The sequence below is a fragment of the Haliaeetus leucocephalus genome, unplaced genomic scaffold (genome assembly GCF_000737465.1).
Source record: "Haliaeetus leucocephalus isolate CR32 unplaced genomic scaffold, Haliaeetus_leucocephalus-4.0 Scaffold526, whole genome shotgun sequence".
Lineage (NCBI taxonomy): Eukaryota > Metazoa > Chordata > Aves > Accipitriformes > Accipitridae > Haliaeetus > Haliaeetus leucocephalus.
The window spans coordinates 7,158,776-7,178,362 of record NW_010972962.1 but is presented as its reverse complement, the minus strand read 5'-3'; the positions used below and the strand labels follow the sequence as shown (position 1 = coordinate 7,178,362).

General features: G+C 37.8%; 1 protein-coding gene across 1 annotated transcript in view; it reads right to left on the bottom strand.

Annotated features, from left to right (window-relative positions):
- Nucleotides 1-19,587, bottom strand: part of SOCS5 (suppressor of cytokine signaling 5) — a 33,386-nt gene that overhangs the window by 12,767 nt on the left and 1,032 nt on the right. The window lies entirely within an intron of this gene.

Sequence of the window (19,587 nt, the reverse complement as noted above, 5' to 3'; positions counted from 1 at the left end):
CATACACACTTAAAAGACAAGAAAACTCAGGAAAATTCCACAACTAAAAACAAGCTTCTCTTTGCAGCAACATGAATTACTTGAAATGTTTAAAAGTATGAAACATTTAGTTATAATTTATAGTATAACTATATTAATGGATGACCTGTAAATCAGTCAAACTCCCTCATGCCGCTGCAATACTGAAGAGAGATTAAACTTCAAGCTGCTGGGGAGAAAATTGCTGGACCAGCCTGGTGTCTTATCCAGCTACAGCTACACTCTACATGAAGAAGGTGGTGGCCTGGGATAGATAGTTCTGATAGCAACCACAGATCTATAAAGTGACCTTCATTATGATTTAAGTCCCAAGCTACATTCTTTCATGCCAGAATTTTGACAAGTAAACTCTCACTATAGCACCACTGGCAATCTTAGTTCAGTTTCTGTATAAAACATGTTTTCATAAAATAGAAGCATACTGGAATAACTGCAGAATGAGACCAGGAGATTTAACCTGCAAAGTACCTGGCAAGCAAGGAGTTAAAATCCTGCCTAAAACTACCCCACAGCTGCTGTCAGCAGTCAGGCTTGTCAAGAGAAGCTCTGGGCTGTCTTGACAAGACTAATTGGCAGCATGCACCTGGTTCCCTAGGCTGGGATGGGGTAGGTAAAAGAATATAAACCCTGCAAAGAAGCAGCTGGAAAGCTGCCAGCAGGTCTAGCCTGTTTCATGTTTTCACTTTGATCCACAGGCAACTTTATCCCAACTATATCCAGTTAAAGCTATCAGAAACATTTTTCTGCAGTTTTCCAGCTGAAAGGAACCCATGCTTTATGGTTCTATACCTGCAAGCTCTGCCACTGAGCACCCACCAAGCCTTGCTGTGCAGGGTCACGCTGCAGCACAGCCAACTGCAACATCAATGCTTTTACTAAATTGCAGTGGAATTGAACTGATGGTTTTCAAATGCCACCAAAAATTAACTAAAGGCATTCTTATAACTTTAAAATTATGGACTAATATGCCAGAAAATCAAAACTAAGACTGTCCTGGATATTCTGTGTATTGGATACATAAAGCATGTGCAATGACAGTTTATGATACATAGCAAATTACAGTGCATCTTTAAGGAAAGGAAAAAAGTAAAAAAAAAACCCAACAAAACAAAAAGTAAAAAAAAAAAAAACAAAAAAAACCAAAAAACCAAAAACAACAAAACAAAACCCCCACAGCATTCTGCAAACTAGCTAAAAGTAGACTGCATGAACTATTTCAAGTAGGACTTCCAAAAGTATGAAGAGACACTTAGAATATATTTTGACCTCTACTAGGAATCATGATTTCAGTGAATTTGAAGCTTTCTGAAATTCTGCCCTTTGTTTTTTTGCAATATTAAAATTCAAGTTAAAAAAAATTTAAACATTAGCCTTGCAGGTTCAGCCCCTGAGGTAGGGAAGTTTTTCTTAAGAGTAAGGGAAAAAATATATCTGTTAGCTCAGCAGAATTTTATATTACTGAACCAACAAGTGTCTAATTTATAAATATTTATAGTTTGTATGTGTCTATATATAAATATATACATTGATATATTTAAGATTTTATTTTTTTTGTGCAAGACAGTTTAAGTATAAATATTGAAAAGTCAGAACTAAATTTCTTTAAAGCAAAGTGCTCAGCCGAAACTTTATCTATGCCTCTGCCAATTTTCACATTTTAGGTGTTTTACTTTTAGCTTGCTAGTCAAGAATTCCAACAATGTACAGTAGCACAGATATTTCCAGAACTTAAATAAACAGATATTTAGAAGTGTTAAAAGGCAAAGTCAGTACTCATACATAGTCTCTGTATGAAAAATATTCCAATCAGTAAGTGTTAATGCAGAGTTATGGTGGTTGTGAAAACAAGAGACTGTAATGGAACTGCTTGATACCACTGGTATCACTAGAACAAACTCACCCTAACAGCCATGGAGTATGCCACTCTGTTTTTAATTGAACGTGTTATATAAATAATTGCACCATTCCTTTAACTGATAGTGATGTTAAACAGTACTCACACAAAGATCCATTAGCAATCTTTAAAAAGAAAAAGCTCAGGGTAACGAGACTATAATTTACCAAGTTTAGAGTTACTGCTCTAACAATAACAAAATATGTTTCTTAGAGTGACAGCACAGTAAAGGATCCAGCTCTTTGCAATACTTTCTCTCCTTTTGTGTTCTGCACCTTTACACAAAAAAGACTAATGAGTAAATGTAGAGGCTCTCTTGGTGTCTAGTCATGAGCAAGGAGACTTCTGTGTTTTTAAATTAAAAAAAAAGTAACACTTTTCTCCTGCCATGCAACACAAGAATGCTCATGATTTAAAACATAGTATCAAGATGTACCATAAAAGCTTCAAGCAAAAAAGTTAACTCTTCACATTGTCAAAAACGTAAGACTGACTATATGCACAGTATATGCATTAGAGAGACTGAACGATCATTTATGTGAAAATCGGGCCTGTCTTTCCTCTGAAGAGCACCTATTGCCTCAGTCCGTTACAACTGAAGTGTTAACTAGATTATTATGTTACTATTTTATCTTTAGGGAGCTGGATTCTGTTGCATAGTAGAGATGCAAAGGAAGTGATACTTTTTGTCAAGATGTGGCTACATCTTTCTTCTTGGCCTGAAATAATGCAATCGGTTACATCAAAACTATTTGAATGAAATGCTTATTTTAGCAAAGAAGCACCTGTGTATATTAAGTAAGCAAGCCCCCATAGGATGAGAATTTTCTAAGAAAAATGTGCATATTTGGTTAGCTCCTAAATTCTTCTGAAAAGAAAATATATAAATGCTTTGCCTTTTGATGTTGTCTATCTAATCCTAAAGCTGACACCAGTTTTCACTAAGGATTGTTGCACCCAGACCTACCTAGTCATAGACCAATAACCCACTGATTAGCTAATATGGATTCCTATTATTCAATAGGAAAATGTCTTACCCGAAAAAGGCAACTCGCTGACCTGTGATACCACTCTAATACCCAACACACACAACAGCTCATTCAGTATTGGAAAGTCACTAAGTATCTATGGGCTCCTGGCTGATACAGGTAAGTTTAAGTTATAGGCTGCAGGAACTCCAAGAAGATGCAGCAAAGGAACGGACTGGAAAAATGAATCTTTACAACAGCACTACCAGCTGCACAAGACTAATAAAACTAATAATCCTCTTTTGCCCTTAATCAGATCTATGAAAGCAGAGATTCAGTTGTATGAATGGTTTAAGAGACCACTTCATGCAGAAAGAGTGTGCAGCACCACGTAACACTGAGCAAACCTAAATCAGACATTGACTACTACATGATGAACTTGTCAGAGAGCAGGTATTTAAAAAAACAAACAAACAAAAAAACCCCAAACAACAACAAAAGCCCCCAGCTCCCCACACCCACACCCAAACAAATCCCAAAACACAACAGAGATAAAGTGAATGATTGATGCTATTTCACCATATCAGCCTGAGATGATAATTTACCATCCCCTGCACAAAAGGAACAGAGGAGTACAGGTCTTTCTAGGTTGTTTCTCATTAACAGAATTTAGCCTTAGCCAGGGCACCTTAAGGGTGATAGTCCATGGTAACTAACCTACCATTGCTTTGCTATTATTAGAAGGGATATCCTTGCTTCCCTCCCATCCTTTTACATCAGTTCCAACATTCATCTGACCTCTGTTTTCACTATAAGCTAACTAATGGAAGCACCAGACATACAAACAGCACTTCAGCTAGGAAAAAGAAGCTGGAAGAGAAGTGACGGTGTGAGGGTAGGAGAAGCTCTGGGGTCTTATGCAAAGAGAGAAAGGGAGAAGTGAGCTGTTAACACTGCTTTAGCCGTTTCTGTGAAACCTCACTCCTTAATGTTAAACCAGATTCACCTTATACCAGGAAACATGTTTTAATAAATGAAAGATCAAATGAAAGTCATAATTGTGCAGCAAAAAGATAACATGAAGCCTTGAGACTAAGACTCATCTAAAAAAATACTATATGTTTCAGAAGATCCAGGAGCTGTAACGCTGTTAGCAGGAAAAGCTGTTAACATAAAAATACAAGAATTATTCCTCTTGATTTTTTCAAAAAGATGGTTCAACTGTTACTTAAAATACCAGACAATCCACATAAACACTTTCAAGGAGACAGGGACAACCTGATTAATAAATGATTTCAGGAAGCTATGATCCTTAAGTATCCTCCATGATGAAAAATAATTTGATTCTTTATGTAGAAATATACATTCCCTCAATTTATCATTAGGAGACACGTGGCAGTTTCCACATCTAGCTACTGTCACATAGTGGCCAGGAGTTCCTGATGGAAAACATGCACAGTGATCACAAGAATGAGAATTCCAAACTTTCATTTGTAGATGAAAACTAAGACATTTTCTTGATATGATGATTAGCCACAGCTTGAGCACCCCCCAAACCATTAGATAAAGCTGAAGGGTCTGAGTAACTAAACCCCGTTGTGCAGCTTCACACAGATCTCAAACTCTTCTGCTATAGATTGGCAGGAGTCTACCAGTCAGGTGGGGGAAGGAGGGGAAAACCAGAGAACTAGTGTTTGAGTTGCACATGAGACTACAAATTTCTGATAGCACTGACATCAGTGGCACACAGGCATACAGGACTAACCAGTAGGTAATTTAAAATCTGTCATGATTTGAAGAAAAATGAAGATTTACCTTCATAAGAGTTCTGATAACCAGCCAGACTAGAATATCTTTCAGCAAATCTGTCTGTTCTCTCCTATACTGAATAAGTGCGGAAAAGAAACTCCTGCTCCATTGGGTACTAACTTCCTCTGAAGTTCACACTGCTGCAGTGGGCTCTGCTGCTAGTTCAGAAGGCCAGCAATAAAACTCAGGGAAGGTGTTCTCACACAACTTCAACTATCTACATAATTGATATGGATTTTGCTACAGCAGAAATGCATTAAAAAAGGGTACTTCAAGGTGTACTGTACCAACAGGCAAGGCCATCTTTCTTAAAGCTTGAACTAGCCACCTCAAAAGTAGCACAGAAATTCAGCCTACTTGTTGGGCTTAAAGTCTTCTTCCCAACAAGAGTGAATGTGCCTTTGAAAAAACTTTTTTTTTTTTTTTTTTAAATTGATTAACATCACCTAATGCTTCCCATTATCAGACCACATTCAGTGGCTTTCTGCAGCTTACTGATTTGGTCTGAATTTTATAGCCTGGGTAGCCACCTAATTTCAAAGTTGAAGTTGTTGTAGGAAAACCACTCAAAAAAGTTACATTTTGGGTGTCTTTAAAAAAAGCAAATACCACCACCACCTCCTCATCTTATAAATTCAGGAAGTGTGGACTTTGTGTGGAATATCTTCTGCTATCCTTATAGAAGTACAGCCAAACTTGGTCTAGTTTGGAACGCCTGAAGAAAAAAACTCTTTAGGTTCATTGTCTCAGTAGTGTTTCCAGATTTTATCTATTAAGGTTTCTAAAGAATCAGATTGAGCTTTTTTGGATGACTGTCACAGCAATCAGTACTGACCAAATGCGTATACCCTATTCATACAAAGTGATGAAGTATGGTCCCTACAACACAGAGTTACATACTAGTACGAAGGGTGGCATCCTCATTACGCTCAGCAGTAACATACCTGTTTGCACACAGGAGAAACCATCTCTGTAAAGAGTACAGGTGTTGATTGGAGTCTAGAGGTATTGGGGAGCTGATGGGACAGGAAAGAATGAGGAACGAGTCCATGGTTCTGGAGCTGATGTGTGCCAGGGCTGTCTCACAGAGATTTCCCACCTGGCTTTGTGCCATAAGACCCCCTCAACCTCCCCCCACAATTAACTTGGGACAATTCTGGTTCCCAGGCTCTCCACAGCTTACTGCAGTCCCAAGATGTACTTGAAAGAAAAATCCTGCTGAGCACGCAGAGTGCAGACAGTCTCCAGGGAATTCCACAAGGAAATGTTGCCATGTTCAGATCACAAATTTCCAAAAAGAGAATTGGCTCAATTTTGCCAGATTTTCATATAAAATTAAAATGTTACATTTCAGCCAGAGGTCACCCACTGACAAATTTCAAGTACATGTTCCAGTTCAGAGGTGCACTACAATATCTCCAAGAAGAGACTGCCATAAAAAAATGTCACAGACAATTATTCTGGTTTTTTTCCCTCAAACAGATGAAGAATTTTGGCTGAAAGCTTTAAACAAAATTAAACTCAAGGCAAAGAAAAAGCATAAAGTACTTCAGCCCAAAAGATCAGAGTTCAGCAAAGTTATAAACAACTGAATACAGCATCTCTTAAAAATTTTCTAACACTTCCTATTATCTATGGAAGTAAGAGATGAAGAAACACCACCAGTGGGAACAATGACTTGTGTGAACTCCCATTCTCACTTACTCAGCAGTGCACTTTGCTAAGAAGTTTACAGCTGCGCAACAAAATAGGACATTTTGTCAATGACATAGAACCACAACTATTCAAATTGTCCATTAAGAGTTTGCAAAATGAGGGGTGAACAGCTAGATGCTCTTGGAGTTATTTGTGTAATGGACAATGTCAGGTTCAGTGAAATGACAGGGCAGAATGATCCAGCAAACAGAAATAAAACATATAACTATCTTCCTCTCTAAAAATTCCAACTATTTGTTTACTTGTTGAAATCAGGTAACATTAACACTCTATGCCATCTTGTTTTTTCCAGAAACATTATCCAAAGGGAAATCAGAATGACCTTTGTAAGCCTCAGAGATATTACACCTAACTGGAAGACTTCACAGACTTAACCTTGTACAATGGTATACTCCATCCTAGGAGTACTAAGTGGAGGCAGCGAACAAGAAAGTGAAGTAACATGGACATAGACAGAACACAATATTCTCTTAAGTTATTACAGAAAACAGAGAGACATGTGGCAGTTTCCACATCTAGCTACTGTCACATAGTGGCCAGGAGTTCCTGATGGAAAACATGCACAGTGATCACAAGAACGAGAATTCCAAATTTTCATTTGTAGATGAAAACTAAGACATTTTCTTGATATGATGATTAGCCACAGCTTGAGCACCCCCCAAAACCATTAGATAAAGCTGAAGGGTCTAAGCTCCTGCTTAAAAGTCTCACAGTAAGCAGGAGCTAAAGTCCACAAGGACCAGATAAGACCCCGCAAAGAGTTTGAAGAGGGGAAAACCCCCAACTCAACAGTAAGGAAACATAATGACCAGGAGAGGTTTTTCTTCACCCTTCTCTCTTCCAAGCAGTCCTGGATATTCTATATAACCTCAAATCATATATAAATAAAACCAGAAACAGCCATGGCTACTAACTCTTTACATCCTGTTACCATTGCTCAACTTCCACTACGGGCAATTTAAAGCTATTTGAAGTTATCACAAGAAGAGCACTACACACAGCCAGCCTAAAATTGGAATACCTTTGACTATAGCTACACCTGGTCCAAAGTGATACCTTTGTCTAAATACTCGTTGGTTGTTGTTGTGGGTTTTTTTAGTTTGTTTGTTTTCTAGAATTTTGGAAGGGATCTACAATGATAATCTAGTCCAACTGCCTGACCAATTCACGGCAGACCAAAAGTTAAAGCATGTTATTAAGGGCACTGTCCAAATGCCTCTTAAATACTGACAAGCTTGGGGCATCAACCACCTCCCTAGGAAGCCTGTTCCAGTGTTTGACCACCCTCTCAGTAAAGAAATGCTTCCTAATGTCCAGTCTCAACCTCCCCTGGCACACCTTTGAACCATCCCCACCCATCCTATCACTGGATCCCAGGGAGAAGAGCTCAGCACCTCCCTTTCCACTTCCCCTCTTCGGGAAGCTGTAGAGAGCAATGAGGTCACCCCTCAGCCTCCTTTTCTCCAAACTAGACAAGCCCAAAGTCCTTAGCCGCTACTCATAGGACAAAGCTTTCACCAGCTTTGTTGCCCTCCTCTGGACGCATTCAAGGACTTTAACCTGTTCCTACAACAGACTTCCCCCACAACAGATTTCTGTAGTCATATGTCCTTTCTACCTGATGAGAGGGGAAAAAGATGCAAAAGCAGCAGTAATTCTTTTAACAGCGCTACCTGTTGGCACTACATTACAGCCCAGGGATCACACACAAGCTTGGTATCACCACCACCAGTGGTTGTGCTACTACTGACACGCTGCAAGCTTCAGCTCTGCAGGCTCCATGCACACAGAGACTGATTTTACCTCTTTCTCCTCCCTCACTACATGATACACTCCTTTGCTGCTGCTCCTCACCAAGGAGGCTCAAGTCTATCTTCTTTCTGTGCACTCCCATACAACAACCAAAGTACATGAATACACATCTTACTCCTATATACTTAATTCCTGCACATATAGGATAGGTATGCTTGCAAAGCCTTTTGAGTAGCAATTTTCTACATGCATTTATTTGAGCCCCAGGCTCAGCTCCTGCATAGAGGCATTTAACTACCTATGCTGCCTCAAATGTTGAAGTACAATCACTTTCCATTAGAGCTAAATACATGGTTCAACTCCAAAACCAGTAAAAAGATTATAAAATAAAATACACATGCCAAGCTAAATGAGTAGAAAACAAGGATTGGAAGCACTGGATTCATCTACGTTTAAGGGATTTGCAAATAGTACTGTATCAGTAGGCCTACCTAGTAAGATTTTGTAACAGAGAGGTAGCTTTGTACATTGACATTCTTTTCCTGATTTGGCTTCCATCACTGTCCCAAATCAAAGATCAGAATTTTTGCCAACATAGCTGTATCTGTAACACCACCATAACTCCTGCTATGCACAAACCATGAGGGTTTCTGACAGCACAGTAATGACAGCTAAGATCAAGACTACTTTTCCATTCCAATTACAAACCCAGCTACGTTTGCAAAGTGTTTCCCTTTAAAGCATTCCTTATAGCGGTACTATGGTGTTTTTATAAAAGAAAAGCACATACTGAGCATTTGGAAAATATACAGTGATTAATGAAACCACAGAACTAAAATATCCTTCAGAAGAGAGGCATCAGCTGGATACTATCACACACTATTGAACGACTAAAGTACGTCATCCAGCTGCCACAGAGTGCCACTGTTGCCTCCTGAGCCCCTCCAGGACACTAAAGGAATGTACATAAACTAGCAAGGCAGAAGAGAAGAAATTCTGTTAGGTATGTCATCCGTGATGTCAGCATATTCGTAAATCAACAACTGGTAACTTGCTGTCCTCTCTAACCCAGAATAACTTGAAAAAAGACAGGGTACCATGCTTTAGAGATGACAAGCTCACTTGTTGGCAGGAAGCTTGGAGGTAGTAGGCTTTAAAAACACTTCAACATCAACTTGTTTCTAAGAGTGAAAATTACAATACTTCCACAAAATTGCTATCTATTTTACAAGTAAGCTGTACTCCAATAACTTTCTCACTAAATTAAATCAGTTTTTTACTTCCTTGAGCAACAGCTCACAGAAAATCTACAAATTACCTAGGTAACAGAGTTTTGAAAACCTTACTAGCACCTACTCCTATGTTTGCCTTTGGCAGAAAAAAGCTTTTGACTCATTTTTGTGTTCAGTTAATCCACAGTAACATTCCTCATAGAAAGACTGCTGGAAAAACTCAACTTGCTGGAAACAGTAACTATAATTACTGACCCTCTTCAAGTTAGCCAAAATTAAATTGCAAAGTAGATTTTTTGGCATTAGAACTATAACTTAATGGTACAAAGAAAAGCAAGTCTGTGAGTAACAGAAGAAACGAAGCCCAACATTTGTGAGAACTCAGAAAATTATATATAAGCAGTGAGTTTGCAGGAAAAAATTGAGAACAGACCCTGAATAAGACTAGCCTCCTTCTAGATTTGTACTGCATAACAAAAAGGGCAAAACTATTTCTTTGCACATCTTTGCTGTATCAAACTTTCATCAAACAAAGCATTAATATTAAAAAGGAGGAATATAATCATATAAAATTTAATAGTAATGAACAAAATTGTAAACCACAGCTGTATGGCATTTTATCTCCTTACTTAACAATATTCTCTTTTCTCCACAATTTTCAGGTTTATTTTACTCACTGCTCTCTGGGATTATGAGAAAAGAAAAAAAAAAATCTTAGTGCCTCTATATTTCTCAGGAAAACAGAAAACACCATTGCAGGTGTCCCATTAAAAAACTTGTGTGAAATTATACCATGCCTCTGTCAATGAAACTGGCAAATCAAGATTCTTCTCAGTTACTACAGGCTTCAAAGCAAGTAGAGGGATGACATATTCCTCAACTATGCATAGATATACTATTAGTATGACATGTTAACTTTACTAGTATTGAGATGATTGGCTTATCACAGTACAAAATTGATTCATCTCTTGTATCTGAGTTTAAAAAAACATGATAGAATTCATGGGCTATGTAGATCTTTTGCAGTCTTTTTTTCTACTGCTACACAGTCAAAATAAGGGAATTATTTGCATGACAGAAACAAAACATGATTTTATAACATAACTTTGAGCCTATAAGCAAGAACTTACAGACTAAGAACAAAGTCATTTATATCTTAAGAACCATTTACAAAATAGGTATAACTGCAAATCTTCACCTTATCTCTTGTCATCTTTGATGCTCAGGAAGAGTATTTTCTACCCAAATAAACCAACTATATTGCTGAAAACAGCTGTAAAGTTCCTCTGGAGCTCACTACCAACAAGGATTTCCAAATATCACTTAAATATAGATAGCCTCAAAACGACAACTGGTGATACATTACTATGCTAATTTTTTCCGTTCTTAAAATTCTGATCAATACTAGTTGCAAAAAAAGCCAAACAGCACTCACCAAAAAAATACAACATTGATCAATAAATGTGGGGAAGGGACGAACCAAACAACACACAAAAGCAGGGAGATTTCAAATTTTCAGACCACTTAAGAGTTAGCCCCTAGAAGCTGGCTTCCAGACCTAGTCCTGGAAACAAGTATAAGTTTAATCAATAAAAACTCAGCTTTCCCTGAATTATATACATTTCTATGGTCTACAGTAGAATAAAATGTTTTTTCCAAAGCCACACACCATATGGAATCTAAGTCCAAACCTTAATCTAAAATACAAGATGACTACTACTTTTTCAGACACAAATTACTCTACTGGTCTGGACCTTAAGGCCCCTAACCTCGTTTATTCTGTTCACAACTGTTAGACAAATGTCAAAATAGAAAACTTGTTCAATGCAGTGGTCATCAGTCATCCACTCATCCCCATAAGCAACTCTAAGCTATAGATGAGTGTAATTACTTGATAGTTTTGAATTTTAGTTACATTCCTTCTGACAAAAACACTGAAAATCCTTTAACAGATGCTTCACTCCCAAAGGAGAACAAAACCATGTCTTATGCATATAAGGACTAACAGTTCTACCAACAAAAATGCTAAATCCTCTAACAGATGCTTCAGACCCCAAGGAATTTGAGAACAAAACCATATCATCTGCACATGAGAGTTGACACTGGTCAGCCCAGGCTCTTGAGACAAAGCAGTTTTCTCACTTCTTATAGCACAACTGTTTCAGCATATATATAAAAATCAAACCTTCTGCCAGATTTCTAGATTTTCTCTTTTTAGTTCCAGTAAAGGGAAACAATAGATCAGCAGGTCAATCTGAAATAATCCTTATATTTAATCAACTAAATTTTGCTAGGATACAATTCAATGGGCAATAAAGATACCTCTATAATATAGACTACCATGTGGATTTACTGAACTTGCAAACATTTTAATTAAGATATGAAAGCACCATAGAAGACCATAAGAGAAGTTATTCTGGAATTGTCATACTGAAGGACTAATTGCTAAGTTATCTTTACAAGAACAAAAAAGAATTTTTATCCTCAAAGTGAGTAAGTGAATAGGAATTAGAAAATCAGTAATTCTACAATTTTACCAGGGCACAATACATTAAGCAGATTTTCTTCAAAAGTCCATTTTAAACATTCTCTTCTCAATATAACTACGTCATCAAAAGAAACCAACAATCACAATGTCATAATCCAAGATGGGACAGAATTTTGTTAATTGCCAAACCAGGCTATAAGCTAATAATGTCAGCAAATACTAACAGACAGACAATGCACTCCTGAAATACAGTAATGGGATGTAACATAAGAATAGCCCTGACCATCAAAAGGTAGACCTAGTAAAAAACCTGTCTGGCCAACACATGCTGCTCAGCAAAGAATACAAGAACAGGCAAACTACTTATTAACACATCCCTGATATCCTCTCCTAGAGTCAGTACTTCGCAGTTCAGGGCCTTAAACCCAGACGTAGTACCTTTGCATTTTCTAAGATTATATTAAGAGAAATTTTAATCTCATAATTTTAACCTCAATTATTACATATGATTTGTCTTACATCTAGAAGAACCAGAGGTCCTGTTGTCAAATTTCTTGCTTCCATAAATAAGGCGTCCAGATCTTAAGGACAATAATTATTAGGAACTTCTTCAGTAGATAAACCACATACGTTTTTAAAGATAAAGCTGGTCTGATACTGAAACTTTAAATCCAATTTATATCCAAATCTACCCAGCATTGTGACAATTTCCATTAAGGCCTTGACTTACTATTAATAAATAAACAAATAAATAAAAATAGAGCAAAATAAAAGCAGATCATGTCTGTTGCCAAATTTTAAAAGAATGTCAATGGTCCAAATGAGTTAAGCCACTGGCTAGAACTTCCAGAAATACCCAGTGAGATCTTGGCAGCAGAAACTTTACTCATTGGACTCAAGAGGCTTTTCTTACATTAAGAGTGTGGCTGGATGAGAGAGACTTAAGGGAGAACAAGTCACTGCAGTCTGTAGGGACAACACAACACCATCACCCCTCTACACCATAGCCCACTCTCTTAGGCCAATGCTGACTTTCAGAGTTGGTCTCCCTAGCAAGCTGGTCTCCCTCAACAAGCCATTAGCAACTAACCTAGAAGAGAAAAGAAAGGAGAACATCATGGATTAAACAAACTGGTTCAATTAAAAAAACTGAGAAACTGTGCCAGAGAATCTGGGGACGCCCAAGTGCATAATAACGTAGGTACAATTTAGGATACGTCAGACAGAAGCTTTATTAACTACAGTGACAGTGAAAGAACATTGACAGCATCTCTCCTGGTTCTCTGCCAAGTGATCATAGAGACCCAAACTATATAGTATTTCATAAAAAGGAAAAAGGTGAGGAAAAACAATCCTTTCAATATTAACAAAGCCAGGTACCCATCCCTGGAAGGGATGGATTCCTTATAGTCCCTTGCTAAACAGCCACAATCCTAAGGAGGACTCAAGCAGTAAATAACATGACAATATGGAGAGATGGTTCTTGGAGTGGCAATAGGAGTTGCACACCCACTAGGTATTATGCTAGCTCAGAAGTGGGGAGTTGGAAACAATCACAGACTGCTAGCTTTTAGTTGAAAGGAATGTTCTTTTAGTAAAGATAACCTCTTAGCCAGACCTCTCAATCTAAGTATTAATAATTTTACCACCATAACCATTTGGCAGCTTAAAAATGCACAGTTATTTTCCTCTTCCAAGCCATCAGTAAGACCAATGAATGAGAAATGAGACCTACTAAATCTAAAATACTGCAAGACACAAGTGAATAGAAATTTTAACTTATTGAGCAAATTTTAAATAAAAAATGTGTTTTGATAAAGTTGCTGGTTTAACTATTCATCCAGCACATCTGAAGTAATAAACTACAAACCAATTTTAAAATGCTATTTGTATATTTAATTGAATTCCACTTTCTATCCAAGTGAGGTTTAACATATGTTTAAAAAAAAGTACGTAATTCACCATTCCCCAACAGAAACGTGAAAATTAAAGATCTAAGGAAACAAAGCATCAACTAAGCAATATAAGTGTTTAACCAAATCTATCACACAAAGATTCCAGTCCACAGAGGATTAAAGATAATTCGCAGCCTAGAATTAATTCACTTTATCCATATGCTACTTCAAAAGAATAAGAGACCTCTTATTGCACTAGTGGAATGATTAAAATACTTCCTTCTTCACAGAGGCCAAATGTAAAAGCTCTCCAGAAACAAAATTTAGTAATGGGTACTTTTTCCATAAGCAAGTCAGTCAGTAAATCAGACTCTGCTGCACAGGCCTTACTGCAAAACCAAAACCTAAGGTACAGAGGCAGAGTATATAGTTAGATATAAAAGCAGATGTACCTAAGCAGACAGAATTCATGGTATCAGAAGTTAGAGACATCTTGGAGATGGAAGTCTGGTGTTCAAGTTCTTTTCAGGAAACAGGGTACTTGCAGGTCTGCCCTATTAAACACGTTCATCCTTACCTAGCCAAGTGCCATGAACAAAATTAAGTCAAAGTGGCATAAGCAATTACTACAACCTAAGTTCTTATTATTAAAGGCCAAACATTCTAAGAGATTATCTTGATGGGTTTTTGTCACAGTCTTGACCAAACCTAATTCATTCAACTGCAGTCCTTGAGTCTCTACTAGCCTAACAGAAATATGTAAAAGGTGCTAAATCCCAGACCTTTTTATCCCAGAATCACAATTTTTAGTCCTTATGATTGACATTTGGGCCTTGAGCAATGAGGCCCAAATGATTTCATCTGGGAGCCAGGCTGACTGTTGAATTACTATCAGAATTCATTCTGCTAAAAAGGAACAAAAATGTTATCAGATTTAGTATTGCAAAAAAACTATTTTCAATTGCTTCTACTGTACTTAAATTTTTAAACAATCTTTCAAATTTCACCTCTGTAAATATACTCCAATCAGAAAGCACTTCCAAACACTGTAAAAGCTTCTGCCTGTAAGAGACTGGTGTTCGCCATAAGTATTGTAATAAAACAATATTCTAAGAATGCTCCATGCATCTTCAACAATGAGAATATTTATTAAAAAAACCCTGAGTTTACAAAGAGACATTATGCACTGCACTGAAATTGTTCTTATTCTGTTGCAGCAAAAAGAAAAGCAAATTCCTGCCCCCTTTGATTCTTTAACTACTGTAGAGACCCAAACTTTCACAAGAAAGGACTACTGGTTTAAATACTTCAGCTGACAACACAGTACATAATCAAGTAGGATCCAGCTAGCCAGGAACACACCATATATGGCCACATAAAGAAAATACTTCAGAGTCCTCAAGAAGTATTACTTATCTGGGCAGCCTCCATCTCCCCCTCCTTCTTATCCCCATCCTTCAAAGACAGGCTTTAAATGTTTTGCAGCTGTCCAACATTAAGGCTGAAGAATTCAACAACCATGGCCATGTAAAAGCACAGGGTGAAAATCAACTACCGTATTATCCAGGCATTCAGGACCAGTTACAGATCCAGAATAGCAAACTTCTTTAACAAAATCTGTATAAGGTCCCAAGAGCAGATAAACCTGTAAAATTATTCTTCCTTCCTTACAGATAATTTGTCAAAGGAGTTTCTACCATATAAACTAGTGCAGACTATGCATAACTACATTGAGTTTTAGCCAGCCTCTCTCACAACCAAAAATACCAACCACCACCACTGCACACATTTTCTTACTGAGATTTTCAGGTCTGCATAATCTTATAACCATGAAGTTTGTAAGCCATTTCATATTTCCTGAAACTAAACTGCACATTAGATGATTCACCAATTAGTGTATTCATGAAGCTTTAAAAAGCAATCAAAATTTCATTTTTGTTGAAAAATTTAACAGAGATGTCCAGCTGTATGCTTGGAGAGAGCATGTGGGCTTTTCTCCTTTATTTAACTTAACTAACAGCTACGTTAGCTGGTGAAAAATATTCAGTGTGTCAGAGTTAATTTATAGAGCTGACAAAGTATAAGGGCTCCAGAAGGTATAGCATACATTTACTACATTTTAAATACAATATTTTAACTAGATATAGCTCAAAGATTAAATAAGTGGTCCAACAACCAAACCACACAAATACATATCATTTCAGGGCACTTCTTATTTAATGGAGCAATTGCAAGTTTGTTTCAAACTAATGCATAGGTTAACAGCATCAGAAAAGTTGATAATCCTTCTGACCTCAAACCCCATAAATCAAAATGCATTTTTTAAACTAGGTAGACATCTTTCAAAGACGGCAGGCATCTCAACACAGTGCAGGCCATGATCAGATGGAGCGGAGGCACTGCATATTGCTCAACACAACCAGACCTTGTGGCCTTAATGACACTTCTGGGCATAAATACCACAACGTAATACTAAGTTCTAATTTCCCCTTAAGGTTGAAGAAACTACCAAGCATAGCTCTTAGGGAAACAAGAGGCAAGGAAACCAGCCTAAAATAGACAGCTACTCAGCTAGCTAGCCTATTCCAATATCTTGGAATAGGAATCAATATTTTAGGAGTTTATGGTGAAGCCTTTACATCAAGAGTTCTTTCTTTCATTCTACAGTCATGAATATACATTTTAGTGAAGAAAAAGTTATCCTGTTTAGATTTTATGTTTGTTTTCACTATTTGTAGCAGTAATGAAACATCACCACTTTAAATCTTAAGAATAGATAAACCTACTGTATGAAAGTTACATGGAGTTATCTGAATCCCATGAAGTACCTACCAAAAATTGAGCTATTTAGCGACAGGCTATCACAGGACAACGTGGTTTACAACTATTAACAGCAATCATCACTATCCTTTCATTAGCCTAAAGTACATCTCTTACTTAACTTTAAGCATAATGAATGAGACCAGGAAAATGCATGTTATACCATCTTGGGTTATTAGTCCATCAGGGAAACACATGAATTGCCACATCAAATTCAACGAACAGTCATCTCTCTAGAACCTTGCTGCAGAATGACAGGTTTCACATGTTTCAAAGAAGATAAAAAAAACCCCTTTCTTAATAGAACACTGTTGATTTCTAATCCCTCCCATCTGCTCTCTCTTTCTTAGATGTATCTGCCATCATTAAAAGAGGAAGAGAAATTCTAGATACTCCTCCAAGAACTAACCCAGCCATTTTTCCAATGCTCTCATACATATGAAGTCATGTCAAGCTATTGCATGCTACCCAGCTGTCTGAATTCACTAGTTGGTTGTATTGTTAAAGCAATTCTGAAACCAGAGTAGATGCAAGACATTCAGATCAACTGGAAAATCAGAATAGATTTCAGCAGTTCAGTCCATCAGGTCTCAAAATTGTTTTGTTTTCTCTTTTTTGTAGTTTGCTTTGGAATGACAAAGAATACACCATAAAAGTATAGCCAATTCACTCTACCATAGTTATTATTGTACAAAACCCACAAAAAGACAGAATTAAATCTGTTCTGACAGACACCCTCTTGCTAAGGCTATTGCTTTGATACCAGGTCCACTTGAATATCTTGGTTTACAGAGTGACAACTGAGTGAATTAGGAGGTGGTTAACTTGGAAACTTGCCTTCTTTCAATACCTCACTATAGCAACCTCATCAGCTGGGGATATTCAAGGTAACAGGGGTTATGTTGAGGCTGGAGGCTGAAGGCTGCATGACATCTTCAGCAGGAAGCTTTTAATGGCAGAAACCTGCATAACACAAGATCTTGAGATGTGTGAACCACACCTCAAGGTTTCTATGGATGTAACAGTTTCACTACAAAATTGCCCTAATGTCATCTGTGTGCACAGTGGCACATGACAGATTTGAACTCAGAAGAAAAGTTATGAGATCTAAGTGAGTAAGGCAAACAGCATTTGGCAGCTATGATGTACTCCATGGTCATTACCTAGTGACACAACCCCAACTTCCCTTCCTGAAATGGACTTACGAAAGGACATTCCATCCTCCTCAATAATTTGTTGGACTCAAAACTTCCGGCACCCATAAATTACAATCTCCATGTTGCACAAATACACTCTGTGAGGTGGAATGGGACTAAAAAGTCTCTTTTGTAAGAGTACCGTATCTTGGAGTAACATCCATAAACTGAAGTTAACCAGGTTTACATGAAAGGAAATTAGGAATTACACCCTCATAGAAATTGACAAAATTATTAAAGTGAAACTACTCTAAAGCTACATTTTAAATGATAATACACTTAAAACATAGTAAAATATTTACTGTGGTACTTGCAACCACAGAAGGATCCTTCTTCCATTCACCCAGAAGGAAAAAAAAAAAAAAGCTATTGCTCATCTCTAAGGGAATTTTAAGTTTAAAAAATAATTACACAAAAGATGCTAAGATAAAGAAAAACTCAAGAAAACAGAACACTCAAATGTATTTGAAGTATTTAGTCATGAAAATGCAGTTTAGTTTTCTGCACAACGTTTTAAAGCCAGGAAAAAACCTCTCAAAATTTTCACTCATCTTGATATCCAATGCACTTACTTAGTTCACCTGTATTCTGAAAGAGGCAGATCAATTTAAACTTATATGCAGTCAACTTCCATGCAAATTTATGGAACATATTTAGGTTTAAGTAAGGTTATATAAATGCAAGCTTCAGTATTACTTTCCATTCATATCATCTCCCTGCAAATAGTTCACTTGGGCCACATCTATCCCCAAAATATTTTCTTGTTATAGGAATATACTGCACCAACAAAAGCATTCTTGAAGTTCTTGCAATTTATGTGAAAAAAGCCATACCTCTACCAAACTCACAAACCATACTGTAATTAGCTTCAGTGGAAAAGCGCTGTATTTGTCGTAAGAGGGTTTGTGTGGCATGGTCAGGGATCACACTTCAAATGATGGGATATGGTACCCTATATGATGATTAACCTAAAATTTATAGCTTACAATCATAGAAACATTGCAGAAAACTTCAACAAGCTTTAGAGGAGACAGGAGAGAAAAAAAAAAAAGCATTCTGTAAGTATTCAGGGAATGGAAGTGTAACTATTGTACATGCTGTGTTCATAAGAATAAATGATCAGATGACACACAAACCCGACGAAACAAACATATCAGAGACAGAAATGTATTCCACGGGATTAAGCTATTGTGATTCAGTACAAGTATTGAATTACAAATTTAACAGCAGCAGAAATAACACGATTTACTGCTTCTACGATTCCAAGAAACCATTCATAACTTTGAGTTAGATGCATATAAAGACGAGTTCCAAACTTTTATGAGTGTTCATAAGGGAAACAGCCTGATGTTTAACGTACCACCCTCCACAGAGGGGTTAACAGTAGGTTGTGTGCCCTGAAGACTCCTTAATGGCAATCTTGCAAGGGTGATTTCCATAAGGACAAACGTGCGCGCAAACTCAACTACAGAAGACCGCCAACCAAACCCCCCTGCTCCTGCACCAGCTTCAAAATTACCCTGCAAGCCCCAGAGGAGCAGCAGCCCGGCGCTGCCGTCCCGCCAGCTGCCCGACACGGGGCACCCCCGACCGACCGCCTCGGGGTGTTGGTACCGGATTCGGGCTGGGGCAGGTTTAACCCCCTGCCCCCCGGGCTTCGCTGCAGACCCCGGCCCCGCCTCTCTCGGGAGGGTGGCCGGGACAGAGCGGAGCTGCGCGTCCGTCCCCCTGCCCGGGGCGGCCTTCTCCCCCGCGGGCACCCCGCCGCGCCCCGGCCC